The sequence below is a fragment of the Anser cygnoides genome, chromosome 38 (genome assembly GCF_040182565.1).
Source record: "Anser cygnoides isolate HZ-2024a breed goose chromosome 38, Taihu_goose_T2T_genome, whole genome shotgun sequence".
Lineage (NCBI taxonomy): Eukaryota > Metazoa > Chordata > Aves > Anseriformes > Anatidae > Anser > Anser cygnoides.
In genome coordinates this window covers 488,848-510,386 of record NC_089910.1, presented here as the reverse complement: position 1 = coordinate 510,386, position 21,539 = coordinate 488,848, and the positions used below count along the sequence as shown (strand labels likewise).

General features: G+C 54.3%; 1 pseudogene; it reads left to right on the top strand.

Moving 5' to 3' along the window:
- The first annotated feature begins 6,242 nt into the window (after window positions 1–6,242).
- Window positions 6,243–15,729, top strand: LOC136788520 (olfactory receptor 14A16-like; annotated as a pseudogene).
- Window positions 15,730–21,539: the final 5,810 nt, after the last annotated feature.

Sequence of the window (21,539 nt, the reverse complement as noted above, 5' to 3'; positions counted from 1 at the left end):
AATTGTCTGGAAGGTCACACTCAAAGAGTTGTGGTCAATGGCTCAGTGTCACTTAATGTACTGTGTTCAGCTCTGGGGCTTCGTAAGAAGAACATGGAACTGTTGGAGCAAGAGGGGGGCCACAAAAATGGTCAGAGGGCTGGAGCACCCATCCTATGAAAAGAGGCTGGGGAGAATTGGGAAATTGAGAAGAGAACACTCTGGAAGATCTTACAGCAACCTTCCAGTAGCTAAAAGGGGCCTACAGGAAAGCTGGAGAGAGATAATTTATCAGGGAGTATTGTGACAGAACAAAGAGTAACGGCTTTAAACTAAAAGAGGATAGATTTAGGTTAGATATTCAGAAGAAATTCTTTACTCTGAGCGTGGTGGGTCACTGGAACAGGTTGTCCAGAGAAGTTATGGGATGGTGCCCCATCCCTGGAAGCGTTCAAGGCCAGGCTGGATGGGGCTTTGAGCAACCTGATTTAGAGGAAGGTGTCCCTGACGTAGCCAGGACGGCTGACCCAAATGGATCAAATAGACGTTCCAGACCATCCAGTACCCCCTGCAGCCTACCACCCCACTATCAAAAGCACCTCCCAGGCTGCAGCAGAGGAGGCTGCTGGGGAAGAGCTGGAGGGCGGTGGGAACTCAACAGCAGGAGCAGGAAGGGCAGTTTGAATACCATATCCTGCCCAAGGGTCCAAGCCTTCTCCCCACTCAGCTCCTGCAGGAGAGGTTTCTGTGCCCATGGGTGCTGAGCAGGCATCCTTGGGCTCAATGAGGGCCCAAGGCAGCAGAAGGTGCCCCCCATCATGGGGTTTCACACAGAGCCACTTTGGTTGGAAACTGGCTGTGGTTGGCAGGATGGAAATGTCTCTGTCAGAAGGAGTAGTGTCCAGGGACAAGGGACTCTGGCAGCCCCACAGCCTGATCCTGATCCTGCTGGCCCCAAGGTGTGCCGCTTCCCCTCTAGTGCATCTTTGAGCTCTGCTCCCCTCCATCAGCCTCAGGGAGACACCCTGACACCTGGGCAGGGAAGCAAGGGCTCTAGGGAAAGCCCCCAGAGGTTTTAAATATGAAGAAATACACACAGCATAAAAAGAGGGGAATACCAAGAGGGGAAATACCCATGTGTGTCTGCTGCCTGCTGGAAAAGGGAGACCGTTCCCTGGTGCTCAGGGCTTTCCCAGTGGCACTGAGCTCTCCTCCCTCCCGGCTGCACCCAGCTGCTCGGCAGGGCTGGGCTCTGCTGGCCTGGGGCTCTGGGGCCCTTGTGCATGGGGCTCTGGTGACACATCCTGGGTGTCCTCGTGGGGACATGCCGGGGACACCTCTTCAGCATCATCATAGCATCAAGGTCCCCAGGAAAGGGGACAAGGTGTCTCCCTCAGCTCCAGGGTCCCCAGCACTTCTCTGGGAGCGCAGGCTTCCCCCTGTAAACATCAAGGCAGGCTAATGTGGTTGGGAGCCCTTTGGGGCTGTACATCACCTTCCTCCTCCTCGCCAGCCCTGAGACATTAGACCCATTCTCCCAGCCCCCAGGAAATCTCCCAGGGCAGGTTCTCCATGTCGAGAAGTCAGTCTCTTGGACTTGCCTGGCCCTGGGGTTGTCACCTAGGAAGTGGCAGTGCTGCATTGCTCTCTCACCTGTGGCTGCATCCCTGGGCCCATCTCCCTCCTCTGGAATCCCGGGCACATCCCAGTCCCCCTGCCCAGGGACAGGATCTTCCCCAGGGTCAGAAACCTCCCCGGCATCATCATAGCCATCTGCTGGGTCACCTCCGGGCAGTACAGGGACATCTGAAAGGAGAGGGCAGGTGGTGGCAGTGAGAAGAGACGTCCTGCAGAACAGAGGATGGGAGGGTGTGCGGGGACACAGGGCTGACACGCTGCTGGTGTCAGGCCACAGCAGAGCCTTCATCCTTCCAGCTCTGATGAATGTGTCACTTGGTGACACTGCTGTCTGTCTGTCTGCAGGGAGGAGAGATGGAGCACTTCTTCCCCCTCCCCCTCCAATTCCTGTGTCTGACCCCAGACCCTCCTCTTTCTCATGGTGACTGGGGTGGAGCTGCAGTTGGGTCAGGGACGCCTCTGAAAAGGAGCCTACAGAGAGCTGCAGTGGGTACTGTGGGGTGAACCCTGCTGCCCTGGCTCATGGTCAGCACTGCTGGGGATTGGCACCCGCAGAGCTGGGACTGCGTGGGGAGGAGAACCTCTTTCTCCCCTGGGACCAGCCCCCTCTCAGAGGGGCTCCCAGAGCTGCCCTGGGACAGTCCCTTCACTCAGACCTTGGTTTTCCCCAGGTTTCAGGGCCAGGCAGAGGGGGGCTGTCCCCTCTGGGATGGGCAGAGCTGGTTGGGAGGAAGCTTGTCTGTTGGGCCCAGCACCACTGGATGTTCTCCCACAGACACTGAAGCCCCAGCACTGCGGGGACCATGAGCAGGAGCTGCAGGGGACAGCCCTGGTCTGGAGCAGTGAGAAGGGGCCCTGCAGATGTGCCCCTGCAGGGACCCGCACCCACCTGGGAGACTGAACCTCGCCTGCTACTCCCACGCCAGGCTGTAAGCAATCTCCTCATACACGGCCTCAGGGAAGGGCTCCCCAGATTTTCAGGAGCCTGGGGACAGAGGCAGGACTGGTCTGGGGATAGGCAGAGAGGGACGGGAACCCACTGGGCTCCCCCAGCCCCATTCCCTGGCCCAGCACAGGGCTGTCCCCACAGCACAGCCCCACTGTGCTGTGTTGGCACTGCAGCCACAACCCCGGGGAGGGCAGCATCCCCATGGAGATGGTCTGGGGCAGCGTCAGCCTCGCACCATCCCTTTGGAGACAGCCCTTGTGCCCCTTTGGTCTCTGGGTCACATCCCAGTGCAGACCTTGCACCAGCTCCTGCATTTCCCCTCCCCATAGAGCTCCTCCATCTCTGCCCCAAGCGTCAGTAGCACAGCCCGTGCCCTGTTGGGGGGTGGCTGATACCACAGTGATGGACCCTGCTGCCCCACGCTCCTCCTGCCAGTGCTGCCCAGAGCACTGCCAGCAGCGCATCCTCCCCGTCTCCCCCAGCCCTGCTCTCACATTTCTCTTCTCACCCCAGGACTGATGCCCCAAGGGTCTGGGCTCTCTCCACTCCTTGATGTTGGTGCCCCATGATCTGTCAGTCAGTGGGGCAGCACATGGGGCAAGAGGCAGCACATAGCTCTGTTTCTGTGCCCCAGGACACCAACACCCCCAGCGCACCCAGACCTGCCAGGAGACATCTGCACCCCCCCCCCCCAGGACCACTGGGGAAGGACCCACCTCTGCGCCGAGCCCTGGCGCTTCGCACCTGCCCAGCCAGGAGGGCCAGGAGCAGGCAGAGGAGGGCCCCCAGGATGATGCAGATGATGACAGGCACCGAGAGTCTCTCACTGGTGGTGGTCAGAGGGCCCCGGGGGGGATCTGCATGGGCAGGAACATGGCAGGGGCAGCATCAGGCCTGGGAGAGGTTAGGGGTGGGACATGCCAATCCTGACCACACAAGGCAGCAGGGACTGGGGGGACAGAGCTGGATGATGGGGCAGCTCCCACCTTTCTGAGTACGTCACAGACTTCCCCCAGCTCCCTCGATTTCCTGAGAGTCTCAAAGCCCAGGAAGGAGCCCCTTCCCCTGGCTGTGGGTCACAGCCTGGCCATGGGCAGACCCAGCCCCGGGGGAAGGACAACTTACCTGCTTGTGGGGGGGGTGTTGCTGTCCTGGGTGCAGCTGCAGGGGAGCAGAAGGAGAGCCAGGCTGAGAGGCTGGGGCTGTGGTACCAGGCAGCCTCCCTGGCAGACGGCCCCAACATGTGCCACCTGAATTGTCCCTCCTGCGGGGCTGGGCAGGGTGGCAGGGACAGGGCACAGCACCACTGCTCTGGGCTGCTCACAGGACAGTGCAGGCAGCCCAGGGCATGTGCTGGGACATCCAGCCCCACAGAGGCTGCTCCCCACACGCCAACAGCCTCCCACTCTACAGGGACACTCTTGATTGTGAACAATCTGGGGCCATGCCAGGAATCAGCAGGGCAGACGCCCAAGCCAGCTCTTTGCCAAGCCCCCAGTGATGTCTCCCAGCCCCACTGCTCACCTGAGCAATGCACAGCCGCATCTCCCTTATGCTGGCAGGCACCGCTGTCTCCTGGCTGGGCCCAGCAGTCCTGCAGAGACAGCTCCGTTCCCCCGCACTCCATAGCCAGATGGGGCCCGTCCCCTCTCCAAAGGCAGCCTGGCCCAGGGCATAGACCGTGGGGCCACAGCCCAGCTGCCTGCATGCCACCTGGGCATCCCGCATGTCCCAGGCCTTGTCACAAAGCGTCCCCCAGGCGCCACGCTGCCAGACCTCCACTCTGCCTGAGTAGCCGTCCTCACCTCCCACGGCACGGATCTTCTCCCTCTCTGGGAGTGACCTCCCATGGCACCGGGACAACTGGGACAGCCCTGCCAGGTGAGGGGGGCACGTGCAGGGGCAGCTCCCTACCTGTGCACCTCGTGGAGTTGGGGCATGCAGCCACCTGCGGCCTTTCTGTCCATGTCCCAAAAGAAAGAGAAGATGGGCTGAGGGGACTGCTCTGGGGGTCGTGCAGGAGACAGCAGGGCTAACCTCTGCTCACACATCCCCATGCTGCCTGGGTCGGGACAGCAGCAGAACCCCGTTCATTCAGGGGATGCTCATGGCACTGGGGGTTGAGGGGGAATGGATGGGGACCAGATTGCTCAGCCCCACATTGTCCCTGGTTCACAGAGCAGCAGGAGGCTGTCCGTGGAGAGGGGGTTCCCGCAAGCCCCATTCAGTCTCCTCTGAGACCTTTCCTGGAGATGCCTCTGCCTCCTCCAGGGGCTGCTTGCAGTCTGGATGGGGGCTGCTGGTGGGTTTGAGTGGCTTTAGGAACTGAAGTCACCTTTATGCCACCAGAAGCATCAGGGCCTAATGCAGAAAGTCAAAGCCCCTCTGGGTTCCTTCTCTGCATTTGACCATGCCCAGTGGAGAAGAGGATCTGGTGTCTTGATGGCTCAGATTTACCATTGCAGGTGATGTGGGTCTCTTCTCGGAGGTCATCACACGACTGCGGATGCCAGGGAGCAGAGGGACACTGCCAGAAGGAGCTGTTGCTCTTCCCACACTCCACATGATCCAGCCACGCAGTGCCAGACAGCTTGGCATAGACTGAGGTTGTTTCCTGGTTCCCTTCATTCCCCACAGCCCAGCTCCTTGCACACCAGGGACACTGTATCGGTAGTTATTGAGTTGGAGCAAACACTGCCTGTCCTGGTTCCAGTTAGGACAGAGTTAATTTTCCCTCCTAGTAGCTGGTAGGGTGCTATGTTTTGGATTAGGATGAGAAGAGCGCTGATAACATGCTGATGTTTTAATTGTTGCAGAGCAGTGTTTACACCAGGCCAAGGACTTTTCGGCTTCTCGCTCTGTCCTGCCAGCGAGCAGGCTGGGGGTGCAGCAGGATCTGGGAGGGGACAGACCCAGGACAGCTGACCCAAACTGGCCAAAGGGGTATTCCATACCATCTGACGTCATGCTAAACAATATATAGGGGTGGCTGGCCGGGGTGGGGGGCCGGCTGCTCGGGGATAGGCTGGGCATCGGTCAGCGGGTGGTGAGCAATTGCATTGTGCATCACTTGTTTTCTTACACATTATTATTATTATTACTATTATCATTATCACTATTATTATTATTATTGTTATTATTATATTCCTGTCTTAATAAACTGTCTTTATCTCAACTCACCGGCTTCACTTTCCCGTTTCTCTCCCCCATCCCAGAGAGTGAGGGGGGAGGGTGAGCGAACGGCTGTGTGGTGTTTAGCTGCCAGTCGGACTAAACCACAACAGTGCCGATGACACAAACAGGTCAGGGCCCCTCTGCTGATCCTCAGAAACCAGCCCAGCACCCATGGGCTGCCCTCTCTCCAAGCCTCCAGCTGCAGGCACCGCTCAGACAAAATGCTGCTGCCCGGAGCCCCTGGGCTGCCCAGCCGTGGCCCTAGCATTGCAGCACCTCTAGGATGTGGGCCCAGGAAAAAAGGCCCAGGCACTGGGGGCTGCTGCAGCCTGCTCTGCCTCACTGGGCTCAGGCCAGGCTGAGGAACCCCTTTGATCTGTCAGAAAAAAAAAAAAAACTGTTTCCAGGGGGTCCTCGCTTCAGTTGAGGGACTCATGTTTGCTAGGTCATGTCCCAAAGGTCCCCAGCACTCTCACAGCCGTCCTTGAAGCTGTGGGTGGCCATGGCCATGTGAGTCACACTCAAATGGCTCTGCTGTGGGGACCTGGTCTTGGTCCCTGCCAGACAGGTCCCGGGTGAGCAGGAGAAAATTGTGAACTAGCAGCCACTGCAGTACAGGGTGAGGGGATTCATCTCCCAGCTTCAGGCACAGGCCCAAGCTGTGCTTACCCACCCTGGAGGCCATTCAGTCTGTAGGCACCCAACGTGGGCTTCCACTGGGCTTCCCCACTAATAGGGGACAGCAGCAAAACCAGTCTCTGCTTGACAGCGGGACTAGCAATGTTGTCCCATGCTCTGGTGTCCACCTATTGCTTCCAGAGTGCACAGACTGGTCCCTTACAACTGTCTTGGTCCCAGAGGTAGGGAAGGGGGTCAACCCTTACCTGAACACATCACTCCAGTGTTCTCACTGGGTAAGCAGTAAACTTTATCTGGCCCTTCATGTGTGCAGTCAGACAGGGCAAACTCAGTGCCATTACAGTCAACAACATCCATCCAAATGGGGCCAGACCCTGGCCCAAAGTATCCATACTGAGGAGCTTTGAAAGCAACCCCACAGCCCAGCTGCCTACAAACCACTGCAGCATCAGCCATGTCCCAGGAATAACCACACACGGTCCCCCACTGGTCCTGCAGTTTCACCTCCACTCTGTCAGCACAGCGCCTGCCGCCATCCGCCAGCCTCACCTCTGCAGCCTCTTCAAACACACACAAAACACAGGAAGGGTCAGGAGAGCTTCGAACCCCACACTGTGGGTCTGTGAGTGCCCCCCGCCCAGGCAGAGTAACAAGGGTGGGAGCCTTGTACCCACGGGCTGTCCCAGGGGCAGTGGAGGGTCCCTCCTCTCCCCATGGGCTATGCTGGGATGAGGGTACCCAGCTCCAGGACTCCTGGGTCATTTGCTGCCCCACAGCCCTCAGCACCTACTCCTACCCCAGTGGCCCCCTGGCCCTGCCCACCGGTACACCAGCCCCAGCCCTTCACAGGGCTTCTGCTCCTCCCCAGCCCAGCACCTCCTGAACAGTCCCATCTCCCTAGGCCCTCACCTCCCCTTGTCTATCACCTGCCCCAGACACCTAACAAACCAGGGAGTTGGACCCGATGATCTCTTGAGGTCCCTTCCAACCCCTACAGTTCTGCAAAACCCACCACCAGCCCCAGGACCTCCTGTGTGCACAGGGGACACTGAGCTGATCACAAGGATCCCCCCCCCCCACCCCATGGCCCTTCCTCATCCCTGCTGTCAGCTTAGCCTGTGTGCTTGGCCATGTCCCCAGGAAGGAAACCTATCTGTCACCTCTGGGTGCAGATGCCCCAGTCCCCTTCTCTCTATGGGGAACAACCTGCTCTCCTGTGGTCAGTGTTTCCCCAGATCCCAGGGGAAGGAGCAGTACACAACCCCACCAGGGCACCCCAGGCATTGGCTGTGCCCTGGAGATTGCTGAGTGTCACTCTCACTGTCTGGGCCTCCTCCAGATCCGGTGACACAGCACTGGGGAACAAGGGGTCCCAAAAGAGTACCAAAGGACAAGGTGTCTAAAATTGTAGCCAGACATGGGCTGCAATAATCACGGGAGCTGTGCAAATGGATTATCCTCTCCCACTCAGACAGGCACAGATTAAAGCACAGGGCTGAGAGACTGAGAACCTTCTGCTTCTCATTTTAGTAGTACCTGGAAAGCAACCCCACTCTCAGAGAGATCTTAATGACCCCACTGCTGCCTGCTGGCCCCAGGTTGTGGGACAAGGGAGCTGGCACTTACCTCTGCACAGCTGCACCCAGAGGAACAGCCACAGCACCCAAGGGGACAGGAGTTCCTCTGTCCCCATCCTGAGGCTCCTGTCCTCACAGCATGGCCCTGCTGCTGGAGTTCCTGGGGACCCACAAGGCAATGACAACGAAGGGAGGGCAATATATCTGTGCAGATGCTGTCCCAGCTGCAGGAGGAGCCAATCGAAGCAGCAGGCACCTTTTTAGACGTTATCGGCACTTATCTCCCCTCCGACGCAGCCCAGCTCTCCAATGAACTTCTCCAGCGCTCTTCATGACCATATATGAGGGACGGCTCCGCTGCGGGTCTCACGTCACTGCGGTGGGAGATCATCGTGGGGTAGGGCTGGGTGTGGGGGCAGATGGGTCTGACAGCCCTTGCAGCCCGCTATGGGGACCACGAGCACGGAGCATCTCCTGAGCTGTAGCGTCCAAGAGCCCAAGGTGCGATTGTCCGGCCGTCCCTGCGCCATGGGATCCACGGGGCTGGGCCTGCAGCGGGGCTGTGTCAGGCTGGGAAGGGCCCAGCCCCTGCCCCTGCTACAGCCCCCGCTGTGCTGGCAGCAGCAGCTGGGAAAGGCCCTTGGGCAGGGCCCGAGCCCCATGCCGGGAGCGCTGGCTGGCCCGTCCCTCCCCAGGGAGCCTCCTGTGGGGTCCTGGCAGCAGCCAGAGCTGGTCCAGGGCCTGCCCTGGCAGCAGAGCTGCAGCCCAGAGCCTCAGGCGTCTCCCTGGCTCTCAGCGTGTCACCCAGGGGCCGTTATTCCCCGCGGCGGGTCGGGAGCTGGAGCCTGCCTGCCACTGCAGGTGCACAAACCGCAGCCCACGTGACATGGCGCCCGGGCAGGAAGGCGGTGGTTTCCTCCTGGCCCCGTGCCCAGGCACGACCCTGCGGTGCCTCCCAGACTCCTGCACCCTGACTGTGCCAGCCAGGGCTGCAGGGGCTGCTCTTTCGGCCTTGCAGTCACGGGGCAGGCTCCCATCCTCCTGACGCCCCTCTGACTGCACACTTCTGCTCTGCACTGAGCCTCATGGCCATGGGGGGCTATTGTTGACGTGACACCATAAGCTCTTACAGACCATGGGCATGCTGCTGGCCTAGCTGACAGCTTCCTTTTGAGGGGGAGTGGAGGGAGAGCTGCTGATCTCTAGAGAGATCAGCAGAGATAGGACCAGGGATAGGACCCAAGGGAACGGCATGAAGCTGCATCAGGGGATGTTCAGATTGGCCCGTAGGAGGAGGTTCTTCACCAAGAGGGTGGTCGGTCGGCCACTGGATCAGGGAAGTGGTCATAGCATGAATCTTGACTGAGTTCAAAGAGCATTTTGGCAATTTTCTCAGACACTTTTTTTTTTTTTTTTTGTTAGTTCTGTCTGGAGCCAGGGGTTGGACATCCTGATCCTTAGGGGTCTGTTCCAACTCAGGATATTTTATGATTCTGTCCTCTACCCAACTCCAGGTGCAGCATCTACATAGCATCTACATCTGTCATAGTCCTGCTCCTGACCTGTCAGGTATTCAGACAACAGTGACCTTACAAACTCTTACATGAGCTATTGGCCTGCTCTCCTGACCTACCAGCTCCTCAGGCACCAGTGAACTCATAACGACCTACACAAGTTACTGGCCTGCTTTTGGCCTATTAGCTACTCAGGTACCAGTGACTTCACAAGAACCTCCACATGGCATGTGGCTTCCTGATGATACTGATAAGGTGTGAGTGGAGGCAGAAGTGGCAGCAGCGGGCCATTTAAATTGGGCATAGATGCCATTTTTACAGTCAGTCGCCAAGGCAACTGGCTCCAGGGCAGATGTGTTCTGCAGCGGAGAGGGGGATCATGGCTTGCAGAGGGGTTTTCTTCTTTGAGGCCACTTAAGGCAGCCAAGGGAGCCACCAGGACCCGGCAGCCCTCACAAAGGCAGCTGATGAGACTTGGGTGGAGACAGAAGCAACCCCCCTCTGTCATACTAAGGCAGCCCCTTGAGGAGTGTGAACGACCAGGCGTGCGGTGAAAAGGGGGTGGCAAACAGCATGTGGCACAGCAGACAGGGCATGGCACAGCGGTTTGCACAGCAGTGTGTGCATGCAGGGTGAGCAGGGAGGGTGGAGAATCCCTCCCCACTCAGGATACTGGCTCATCTATTGGCTGCTTTTCTGATTGCAAACCCAGCCATGGCCTCCACCAGACAGAAAGCTGTCACCAAAAAGACTGTGCCAACCTCAACCAAGTGCCTGCCCCAAAATGCAGCTCTTCAGCTCTCTGGCTGAAGGGAATGCCTGAGCCTGTTGCTACCAATGGTGGCAGAGATACTGCCTGTGTGAGGTGCAAGAGGGTGGAGGATCTGATCAGCCTGTTGGCAGATTTCAAAGAGGAGATGGGACCATCTCATCTTCTACGACCAGGTGACCTGCCTGGTGGATGAGGGAAAGGCTGTTGACGTAGTCTAGATAGACTTCAGCAAGGCCTTTGACACAGTCTCCCACAATATTCTACTGGAGAAGCTGGCAGCCCATGGCTTGGACAGTTACACTCTTTGCTGGCTTAAAAACTGGCTGGATGGCTGGGCCCAGAGAGTAGTGGTGAATGGAGTGAAATCCCACTGGCAACCGGTCACCAGTGGTGTTCCCCAGTGTGGTGTAATTGCCTAAAGTAACTAGGAAAATTAAACTAATATTCACATTTTAAAGAAAATGTACAGCATTGAAGAAGCTTTCAAGGCTGGAGTGTAGCTGCACTAACTAAGCGTTCCCTAGGCCTTCAACCTTAGATACTATCGCACTAGGGGAGCCTGGTGTGCTGACTCTAAGAAACAGTACAGAGCGTAGAGTGGAGTGGAGACACCTTGGATAGGCTCTGTGGAGAGATGGGGACTTGACTGGTCTTGTGCACACCAAGACTGATAAGCTGCACATTTGCTACCCTGAGCCAACAATCTGTCATGTTTTTGACAAAATGCTGTACTCTAGTGAACTTTTGCTCATTATAATATCATTATAATACCAAAACACACCTCCATCCCAAAAGCTACCTGCCTGCAAGGTGTGACCACCCCTCACTGAGCATGCATTCTGAATTTCTCAGAGCCTGTACCTTTAAACGAAAGCGAGAAAACTTTTCACCAATCATAACCAAGATATGCTTGACTAGAGTCACTCAAGCTCTACCTAAAAGATAGAAAATAATATAAATTGGCTTAAGAGAAAGGGGATGTTAGAGAAGATACCATCATGAAGGATTCTTTCTGACTTCTGGGATCATTTTATTTTTTTACTTATCAATTTATTTTAATTTTGTTTTTTTATTTATCAATTTATTTTTAATTTTTGCCAGCAAATTTATTGCTGGCAATCCAAAAAAACTGTGTACCTGTTGCTGTAATAAATTGCACTTAATTGCATTGTTCCTAGCCATGACAGTTCTCATTGAACGTGACTAGAGTGAGGGTGTGCTATGTTGTTGGTGAATCAGTGACCATGATAGTTCAGTAACCTGAATCAGACCGGACCCAGAATCACAGAATCACAGAATCACAGAATTGTCTAGGTTGGCAGAGACCTCCAAGATCACCTAGTCCAACCTCTGACCTAACGTTAACAGTTAACAGTTAGTAACAGTTAATTGGCTACACCCCTTAACACGACACCCAAGGATTGGTGTTGGGCCCCATCCTCTTCTATATCTGTATTGATGATTTGGATGAGGGAATTGAGTGCACTCTTGTGGGAGTATTGCCATGGGGGTCAACAAGCCCCGTGGCTGATGGTAACATCGGACTCATAACGATGAGGCCATGAGGAATGTAAACAAGTTAGAAGGAACAAAGAATGAGTGATTCATGAGACACCTTGCTGTCTCAAACTGCTTGTTCTCCAACAGTTAAGACATGGAATTTGCTTAATGTTTGCTGTTGCCGGGTAAAGTTGTTAACCAATGAATAGTTAGCGGAAGAGTACCACTTGTAGAGCTAATGATATAAGAAGGGAGCCTGTCCTTAATACAGGTAGTTGAAGTTATTGATCCTTAAAGGAACCCTGGTGTCCATGTGGTCATTATGCCACACACCCTCAGTAAGTTTGCAGATGACACCAAGTTAGGGGGAAGTGTCAATATGCCAGAGGGTACGAAGGTCCTGTAGAAGGACCTGGATAGGTTGGCCACGTGGGATGAGGTTCAACACGGTTAAGTAAGGGGTCCTGCACTTTGTCCACAACAACCCCAGGAAAGGGGCTGGGGCAGAGTGGCTGGAAAGCTGTTAAGAGGAAAAAGATCTGGGGGTGCTGGTTGACGCTTGCCTGAACATGAGCTAGCAGTGTGCCCAGGTGGCCAAGAAGGCCAACGGCATCCTGCCTTGTATGAGGAATAGTCTTGCCAGCAGGACCAAGGAGGTGATCATCCCATTGTACTCTGCTCTGGTGAGGCCGCACCTTGAGTACTGTGTGCATTTTTGGGCCCCTGACTACAAGAAGGACATTGAGGCCCGTGTCCAGAGAAGGGCTACAAAGCTGATGAAGGGCCTGGAACACAAGTCCTATGAGGAGCGGGTGAGGGAGCTGGGATTATTTAGCCTGGAGAAGAGAAGGCTCAGGGGAGACCTTATTGCTCTCTAAAACTATCTGAAAGGAAGTTGTGGGGAGATGGAGGTCAGCCTCTTCTTGCAGATACGACTGCAATTCTTGGTATTCTTGGGATACGACTAGAGAGAATGGCCTCCAGTTGTGCCAGGGGAGGTTCTGGTTCATATTTAGGAGACATTTCTTCTTAGAAAGAGTAGTCAGGCTTTGGAATGGGTTGTCCAGGGAGGTGGTAAAATCACGGACCCTGGGGGTGTTTAAGGAGAGAGCTGAGTCCCCTTCTAGCCTCCGGACTGCAAAGAATGGGATGCCTTGGTTGACTCAGCTGAAACCCTTCCCTCAGCAGGGGAAAGGGAGATCCCTGTCCTTGCCTGGGTGTCCTGCCTAAAACCAGGGCACAGCAAGGTGATTCTTGGACCTCATACTTTTTCTGATATGAGGAATGCCAGTGCTGAAAAAGAATTTCTTTCCCAAATAGAGGGAAGGATCATCAGTGATTGCTTCAGTCAGTTTCAAAGTCGATTCCCCTGGAGGCCCAGGGGAAGATCTCCTTCCACTGCTGAGCTGGACGGGGCTCCTGGACCCAAGGGGAGCTCCTGGCAAGCGGGCAGCACTGCAGAGAGACAGCTCTGCCCATGAGCAGCTCCTCTGCCCAGCGCAGCAGGGCTGGGGACACTGCCTGCAGGGGACAAGGGTGGCTGGGAGAAGGGAGGGAGATGTTAAAGACAGTGTGGAGGGGGGCTGTTGAGATCTCACTGCAGGAGAAATCTTCCCAGCCCTGAACAGGGTAAGTCTCTGGCTGCAGGGCAACACAGCTCTTGTTCCTGGTGCCATCTGCAGAGTTGCTGGCAAATCCCACAGCCTATGGCATTTTTCAGGAGGACTCTCAGAGTTTCTTTGGATAAGAGGAGAATGACAAGCTCCAGAGCAGGGATTACCTGCCAAAGCTCTCAGAGGGACAGGACATGAGGGTTCCTCCTTGCGGGGATGGCTGCAGGCTGTGCAGGCAGGGTGCAGGCAGGGATGCCCAGGGCTGTGGTGCAGAGCAGGGTCCCTGCTGTGCCCCCAGGGACTGTGTGCCGGGGCAGGGCCTCTGCCGCCTGCCAGGCTCAGCACTCAGCCTGCCCGGGGAGCTGCCCAGGGCTCCGCGGGGAGAAGTAGCAGGTTTAAGGACCAGAAAGCCAGGGTAGGGCAGGGTCCTGCTGGTACCCAGAGGCTTCTGCCTGGGGCAGGCTGCTCACAGTGCCACAGCACCCCCAGAATATCTCTGGAGGGAAGAATCTTGAAAGGGAAGATCAATGCCTGCTGTACCTTAAGAGAAGGTGCTACCATTAAGGTCAGTTAGGGCAGGTCAGAGCTGTTCCTTGGCCTCTTAACACTGGGACGTGTCCTCAAAAAGTGCCCTCGGGTTGGAGGTGTCTGCAGGGCAGAGTTGAGCACACAGCAGGTGGGACATGGTCTGTGAGCAATGGCAGGGCACAGACGAGGGAAAAGGAAAGCAGCTGCCAGCAGGGACAGCTCCAGGCAGCAGAGACCTGGGCAGGGAGGGAGAAGGAGCTGCTGCCTGAAACACCAAGGGAGGGGGGATTCAGGCGCTCCCTGCCGGGCCTGCTGTGCAGACACCTTCTCTGCAGCAACCCCCTGCTCTCCTCTGCCACCCAGCACACACAGCCTCTGCCCTCAGGGGCTTTAGGGCATGAGCCACCTCCTCCTCATCTGGACCTCCAGAAGAGGAGAGGAGCCTGAGTCTTGCAAGTTGACACAATGATGAGGCTAAGAGTATTGATCAAGAATACCTGCCCTGCAGTGTCACTTCCATAAGTGGAATGCAAGCTTCGTAAGATTTCCCTGCATGCCCATCAACCTTTCTCTCTGTCAGCTCGTTGGAACATTGTGATGTTCTTTCTTGTTTCTCCACCTGTGTGTGGTTCTCCTACTTTCTTTGTCTGAGGTGCAGGTGGTGTAAGCTTCTGTTCCGACATGGAATGCTGGGTCCTGCCCTGAGGGTGTCTTCTTGGGAAGAAGGTGTCCAAGCTCCATTATAACCTGTCAGGCATTTTGTCATCCAGTTGGGAGAGTTGTTGAACGAGCTGAATCATTCCTCATTCAGCTCATGGAACGGTCATTTCTGTGAGAGGAAGATGGGGTTTTGCTCAGAAATGTCTGCCTAACTTGTCATTTTTTTCTTTTCCTAGAGCAGGCCTGCGTGCCCTGAGGCAGCAAGTGTCCAACTGCAGCTTCCCCAATGAGTTTCTCCTCCTGCCATTCGCAGACACGCGCGAGCTGCAGCTCCTGCACTTTGGGCTCTTCCTGGGCATCTACCTGGCTGCCCTCCTGGGCAACGGCCTCACCATTACAACCATAGCCTGCAGCCACCACCTCCACTCCCCCATGTACTTCTTCCTCCTCAACCTCACCCTCCTTGACCTGGGCAATATTACTACCACTGTCCCCAAAGCCGTGGACAATTCTCTGTGGGACACCAGGGTCATTTCTTACAAAGGTTGTGCTACTCAAGTCATTATGTTTGTTGCCTTTCTTGCAGCAGAGTTTTATCTTCTCACCTTCATGGCTTATGACCTTTACGTTGCCATCTGCAAACCCCTGCACTACGGGGCAATCATGGCCAGCAGAACGTGTCAACATGGCAGCAGCTACCTGGGGCAGTACTTTTCTTTATGCTGTGCTGCACACTGCCAATACCTTTTCCCTCCCCCTCTGCCAAGGCAATGCCCTGGACCAGTTCTTCTGTGAAATTCCCCAGATCCTCAAGCTCTCCTGCTCAGATGTCTACCTCAGAGAGGTTGGGCTTCTTGTGGTTAGTGCCATTTTAGCATTTGGGTGTTTTGTTTTCATTGTGTTGCCCTATGTGCAGATATTCATGGCAATGCTGAGGATCCCCTCCCATGAGGGCAGGCACAAAGCCTTTTCCACATGCCTCCCTCACCTGGCTGTGGTCTCCCTGTTCATCAGCACTGGCACATTTTCCTACCTGAAGCCCCCCTCCATGTCTTCCTCCTCCCTGAATCTTTTGCTGGCAGTTCTGTACTCGGTGGTGCCTCCAGCAGTGAACCCTCTCATCCACAACTTGAGGAAGCAGGACCTCAAGGATGCAGTGTGGAAAGTGATGACTGGTTGTTTTTAATAAGTAATAAACTGCCTGCCTTCTTCTGCATATCACACATAATATAACTTATTACAGGTCCATATGCTATTTTTTTGTCTGTATTTTTTTTATTTTTGCTTTGCTTTACTTGTGCTAATATTTTTACTGGGGGATGGGAATCTCTTGCAGATGGCAGCAGCAGGGACACTGCCACTGCCCTCCACTTCTCCACTTGCTGCTTTGGGGCCAGTCCAGCCTGGGCTGCACTGCTGGGCTGTGCTGGGCTGAGGAGAGGACAGGGAGGTGTAGAGAGCTGGAGAGTGTCTGGTCTGGTCTGGTCTCCTGGGAGAGACAGGGAGGACCAGCAGAGCAGGGGCTGGTATGGGCCCTTGTTCTCTGGACACTCTGGCAGATGCTGCCCCAGGGCAATTGTCCCAGAGCAGCCCCTCTCAATCACTGTTCCCAGAACTGGGCTCTCACCCTAGGTCACACAGGTGGCTTGATTTTCCACAGAGGGACGCCAAAAACTACCTCTGAAGTCCATGTTTGCCTTGACCATATGAGACTACCCATAGTATTGGTGTCATGAGCTGAACCCAAGTGATCACAAGTACCATAAGCTGTCCCCCAGGGATGCCATAAAATCCCATGGGAAACACAGAGTCTCAAGGTGAATACCATTTGAGGGTAATATGCCCTGGGAAAGCACCTGAATGAAGTAGTGTCAGATATGATGAATTTTTCAGCTCATACAATAATTTTCTGCCAAGTTCTCAATGTTTCCCTTAAATGCCCATTCAGGTGTTGATTCAGTTGTCCACACAAAGGTGGCTTTTTTTTTCCAGGGTGTCCTGAAGGACCAGAAGATCCCACAGAGGAAACATTATTCTGGATTTGTGGAACGCCTTCTGCAGCATGAGCTGGTTGGCAGGCAGAGTACCTGAGGGATTGTGCAGGGCATCCCCTGCACCCGGTGCTCCTGGGGGGGCTGGGAAGAGGCCTCCTGAGCACAACAGCCCTGTGGATGCTGTCTGTGAGGTCACTTCTGTCCCAGCCCCTGGCTGGCCAACAGCAGGGAGGCAGAGCCTCTGAGGTCATAAAGGCCATCGGAAAGCTGCCCCCAAAAGGATGACACATTTGAGGAGGCTGGGGAAAGCTGGGAGAATAAAGGTGGGAGATTTGGGAGAGAGAAGTGGGGCTTGGCTAACAGAAAGGAAAGATTCTGAAGAAGTGAGAGGGGTTCAGGTTAGGCTGATTCTGCTAAAAAGCTCAGTGAGATAGCATTCATGTTATGTCCTGGTAATATTTCTGAACAGTAACCTTAAACCCTACAACTACTCTAAGTGCTGTCCCTCACCCTGGAAAGAATCCAGTGTTCTAATCCCCATCTTCAAATCCTACCTTGAAGTCAAGCCCCAGACATGTTACCTGTCACCATTAGTCTTAACTCTCACTAATCCCTAGTTGTTAATTGCTAGCATTAGATTGCCAGTCTTAACACCAGCCCTCACCAAGTAACAACACCATATACAAACAAACAAACAGAAAACAAAACTAACCAAAAATCTAGCCCTTACACTAAACACTGACTGGCTACCCAAAGCAGAACACCAAAGCCTCCCTCTAAGACTATGCCCAATCCCTAAACATGGAATGCAAGATCAAATCCCTAAACCCTAACCTGAACACCTAATCCTCAAATCCCTCATTCCTGCACTCTTATCACAAAACTGAAGTGGCTTGGCCCCATGAGGCTAAGCAGGGCTTGAGAGTTCTTGCAGCAATTACTTGGTCTTGGAGGAGGCAGGTGAGGTGACATGGATCTGTTCAGGTCATAGGGATCAAGGAGGAGATGGGTGGGGATTCTCTGCTAAGGTCAGCTGTGCCTCAGGATCTTAGGAGGCTGCAGGAGGCCCATGGCTGTGCAGGTGGGTGTCAGGGCACTTGTGCGTGAGGACCTGACAGGCCACCTTCAGGCACACGGCTGGTGTATGCGTGTGGCATTTTAGCTGTGCAGAAGGAACTGATAATGCACCAACATGAAGATAGCACGATTATTTATTTTGAGGTCATTCCTGCTCTAGTACCAAATAGAAGTTGCAGAATGCTCTCTTCTGCCCATCAGAGAAGCTGAAAGGCCATCAGGAGATCCATGGCCTTGTAGGATGAAAACAACCTTACTTTTATCTGGTGGGTGTTGGGAGCCAAGGAGGGTGCCACGTTTGTATGTTCTTATAAGGTGTTTATTGTGCTTAAAAAACTCCAAATCCAGTACGAAGCAACTGGCTTTGGTGGGGACTGTGAGGTCACTTCTGCCTCTGGAGCTGGTAGGCCAGCAGCAGGAACGTGGCTAGGCAAGGGACTGGGAGGTCCCATCTTTGTGAAGTAGCTGCCAGGTCAACCCTTGCCTCCTGGCTGGCAGATGGGCTTTTAGGCTTTAAGATGCCTGTGTGAAGGGTAGTTTCCAAGATGATGGAGCTTTTCTTGGTAGCTGGAAACAGCATGTGAGAGAAAAACTAGTGAGGTAGAGACATCAATGAAGCTATTGAAATGCCAAGCTTAGAGCAAGGTAGGAAAGCAAGATGGGTGTTTGCATACTGAAGGGAAATGGGAACAGGTGTGGGACATAATAGGAGAGCCAGAGGTGGAAATGGCCAAGGGCAATGGCAAAGCTAGACTTAACCAGGAAAACCAAGGTCTTTGTCCCCTTGCCTATGGCAGGTCTCTCTGCCACCAAGGCATAGGAGAAGACATGTTGTCCTCTTAGCAATGGGGGCTCATCTCCTCTTTGCACCTCCTGATGGAGGCCAGGAGGTGTCACACCACTTAGCACTGCATACCTCACATCCCACTGCCTGAGGAAGAGCCTGGAGCCCCACGTGAGGACAGGAGATAGCTATGTCCAGGACTGGCAGCAGGGCTTGGCCTTTCTGCTTGATGAAAGAAACCCAGCATTTTCTCAGCCTCAGAGCCACAGGCACAGGGCCTTGGCCTACCTGTAATCATGGCCTCCAATTACCTGCTGTAAGGAGTCCATGGGGCTTTGTCAGTAATGACAGTAGTGGCCCTCAGCAGGACCAGTCAGTGCTTTGAAGGACTTTGGGGTTTAGCTTCTGACTTTGCCTTTCTGAGAGATCTCATCAGTCTCCTCTCAGGAAATGAAGTTCATGGACCTAGCAGCAGATACCCCTCAGGACTTGTTAGAACACAGAAAGACCCGAGTTTCTTTAAAGGAGGTCTGGACAGGAAGGAGAACTTTCACCCTGTACAGACAACCTTGCTCCTTACCTCCCTAGCTCGCACCATCTCTCTCATTGGTCCCGTAGGACTTGCATCACTTCTCCTGACATCAGACTTCTCTACTCAAGTCTGCAGTTTCACCTTGTAGTTCCTTTGTCCCAACTCCCTCCTGCTTTCCTTAGAGAACAGGCTGCACAGAGGTAGAGAAGGATGATTCTTAATTGCAAGCAAACTAGAACGAAGTATGAGAAAGCTTAATAAGGGGGTTATCCCCCTGAAAGGGGAAAGGGGAGAAAAATACAATGCAAAGGGCTCAAGGGTTGAGATAAAGACAGGGAGATCACACAGTAATTATCACGACGGGCAAAACAGACTCAGCATAGGGAGATAGGAAGATTTATTGCTTATTACTAACAAGCTAGAGAAGCGAGAAACAAAGGAAAGAAACCAAAAATGCCTTCCCCCCCTTTCACCCTCTTCCTCCTCCTCCCCCCGAGTGGCAGAGGGGAACAGGGGAATGGGGTTTATGGTCAGTCTATAGAGCTTCGTCTCCACCGCTCCTTCTCGGTCACTCTTATCCCCTGTACTCCGGGGTCCCTCCCACAGGATGCAGTCCTTGCTGAATTGACCTGGCTTGGTCTTCCCACAGGCTGCAGCTCTTCAAGAACTGCTCCAGATATGGGTCCGTACCATGGGGTCCATCCCTCGGGAGCAAACTGCTCCAGCCTGTGTCCCCCACGGGCAGCAGCTCCTGCCAGGTCACCTGCTCCTGCATGGTCTCCTCTCCACAGGCAGCAGGTCTGGCCCAGAATCTGCTCTGGTAGGGGTCTTCCAGAGGCCGCAGTCTCTGTCGGTGCAGGTCCACCTGCTCCACCGTGGTCTCCTCCACGGGCTGTAGGGTGGAACCCTGCTCCACCATGGTACTCCATGGGCTGCAGGGGGTACAGCCTGCTTCACCATGGTCCTCACCACAGGCTGCAGGAGACATCTGCTCCGGTGCCTGGAGCACCTCTCCCCCTCCCTCTTCACTGACCTTGGCGCCTGCAAGGCTGTTTCTCACTCCTCTCATTCTCCTAGCTGCTGTATGGCACAGTGTTTTTTTTTTTTTTTTTTTTCCCTGTCAGAAATCTGCTCTCACAGAGGTGCAAACAACATCGCTTATTGGCTCGGATCTGGTCAGCAGCAGGACCCTTACCTAACACTGGGCAGCTTCTAGATTCTTCTCACAGAAGCCACCCCCATGGCCCCCTGCCACCAAAACCTTGCCTACACAAGGTCAGTGCAGAAGGAGGGCAGAAGGAGCTTCAGGAGCTGGGGCTGAAGTTCCCAGCCAACATGGGCTCATGAGGGGTAGGTCATGTTTGACTAACTTGATTTCCTTTTATGATAAGATTTTCCATCTGGTCAGCCAAGGGAATCCAGCTGATGTGATCATTTTGGATTTCAGTAAAGCTTTTGACACAGTTTCCCATAGGATCCTACTGGACAAAATGTCCAGCATACAGCTAAAAAAAAAACATCACATGATGGCTGAACAATTGGCTGATGGGTAGGGCTCAAAGGGTTATGGTAAATTGGGCTGCAACAGGCTGGAGGCCAGTCACTACTGGGGTCCCCCAAGGCTCCATTTTAGGGCCAGTTCACTTCAATGTTTTTATAAACGATTTGGATGTAGGACTAGAAGGTGTTTTGAGCAAATTTGCTGATGATACTAAACTTGGAGGAGTTGTTGACTCCATTGAAGGTGGAAAGGCCTTGCAGAGAGATCTGGACAGATTGGAGAGCTGGGCGATCACCAACCGCATGAAGTTTAACAAGAGCAAGTGCCGGGTCCTGCACCTGGGATGGGGCAACCCTGGCTATATGTACAGACTGGGGGACGAGACGCTGGAGAGCAGCCCCACAAGAATGATCTGGGGGTTGTGGTTGATAGCAAGCGGAATATGAGCCAGCAGTGTGCCCTGGCAGCCAGGAGGGCCAACCGTATCCTGGGGTGCATCAAGCATTGCTAGTTGATTGAGGGAAGTGATTGTCCTGTTCTACTCTGCACTGGTGTGGCCTTACCTCAAGTACTGTGTGCAGTTCTGGGCAGCACAGTACAGAAAAAATGTGAAACTATTGGACAGTGTCCAGAGAAGGGCTACAAGGATGGTGAAGGGCCTAGAGGAGAAGACATGTAAGGAGTGGCTGAGGTCACTTGGCCTGTTCAGCCTGGAGAAGAGGAGGCTGAGGGGAGACCTCATCGCGATCTACTTCTTCCTCACGAGGGGGAGTGAAGGGGCAGGTGCTGTTTTTTCTCTTTAGTGACCAGTGATAGGACCCATGAGAATGATGTCAAGCTGTGATAGGGGAGGTTCAGGCTGGATATCAGGAAGAGATTCTTCATGAAGAGGGTTGTCACGCATTGGAACAGGCTCCCCAGGATCGTAGTCATGGCACCAAGCCTGTCAGAGTTTAAGAAGCGTTTGGACTGTGCTCTTAGTCATATGGTCTGAATTTTTCGGTAAACCTGTGTGGAACCAGGAGTTGGACACGATGATCCTTATGGGTCCCTTCCAACTTGGGATATCCTATGATTCTAGGAAATAAATATTTACACTAGCTGCATG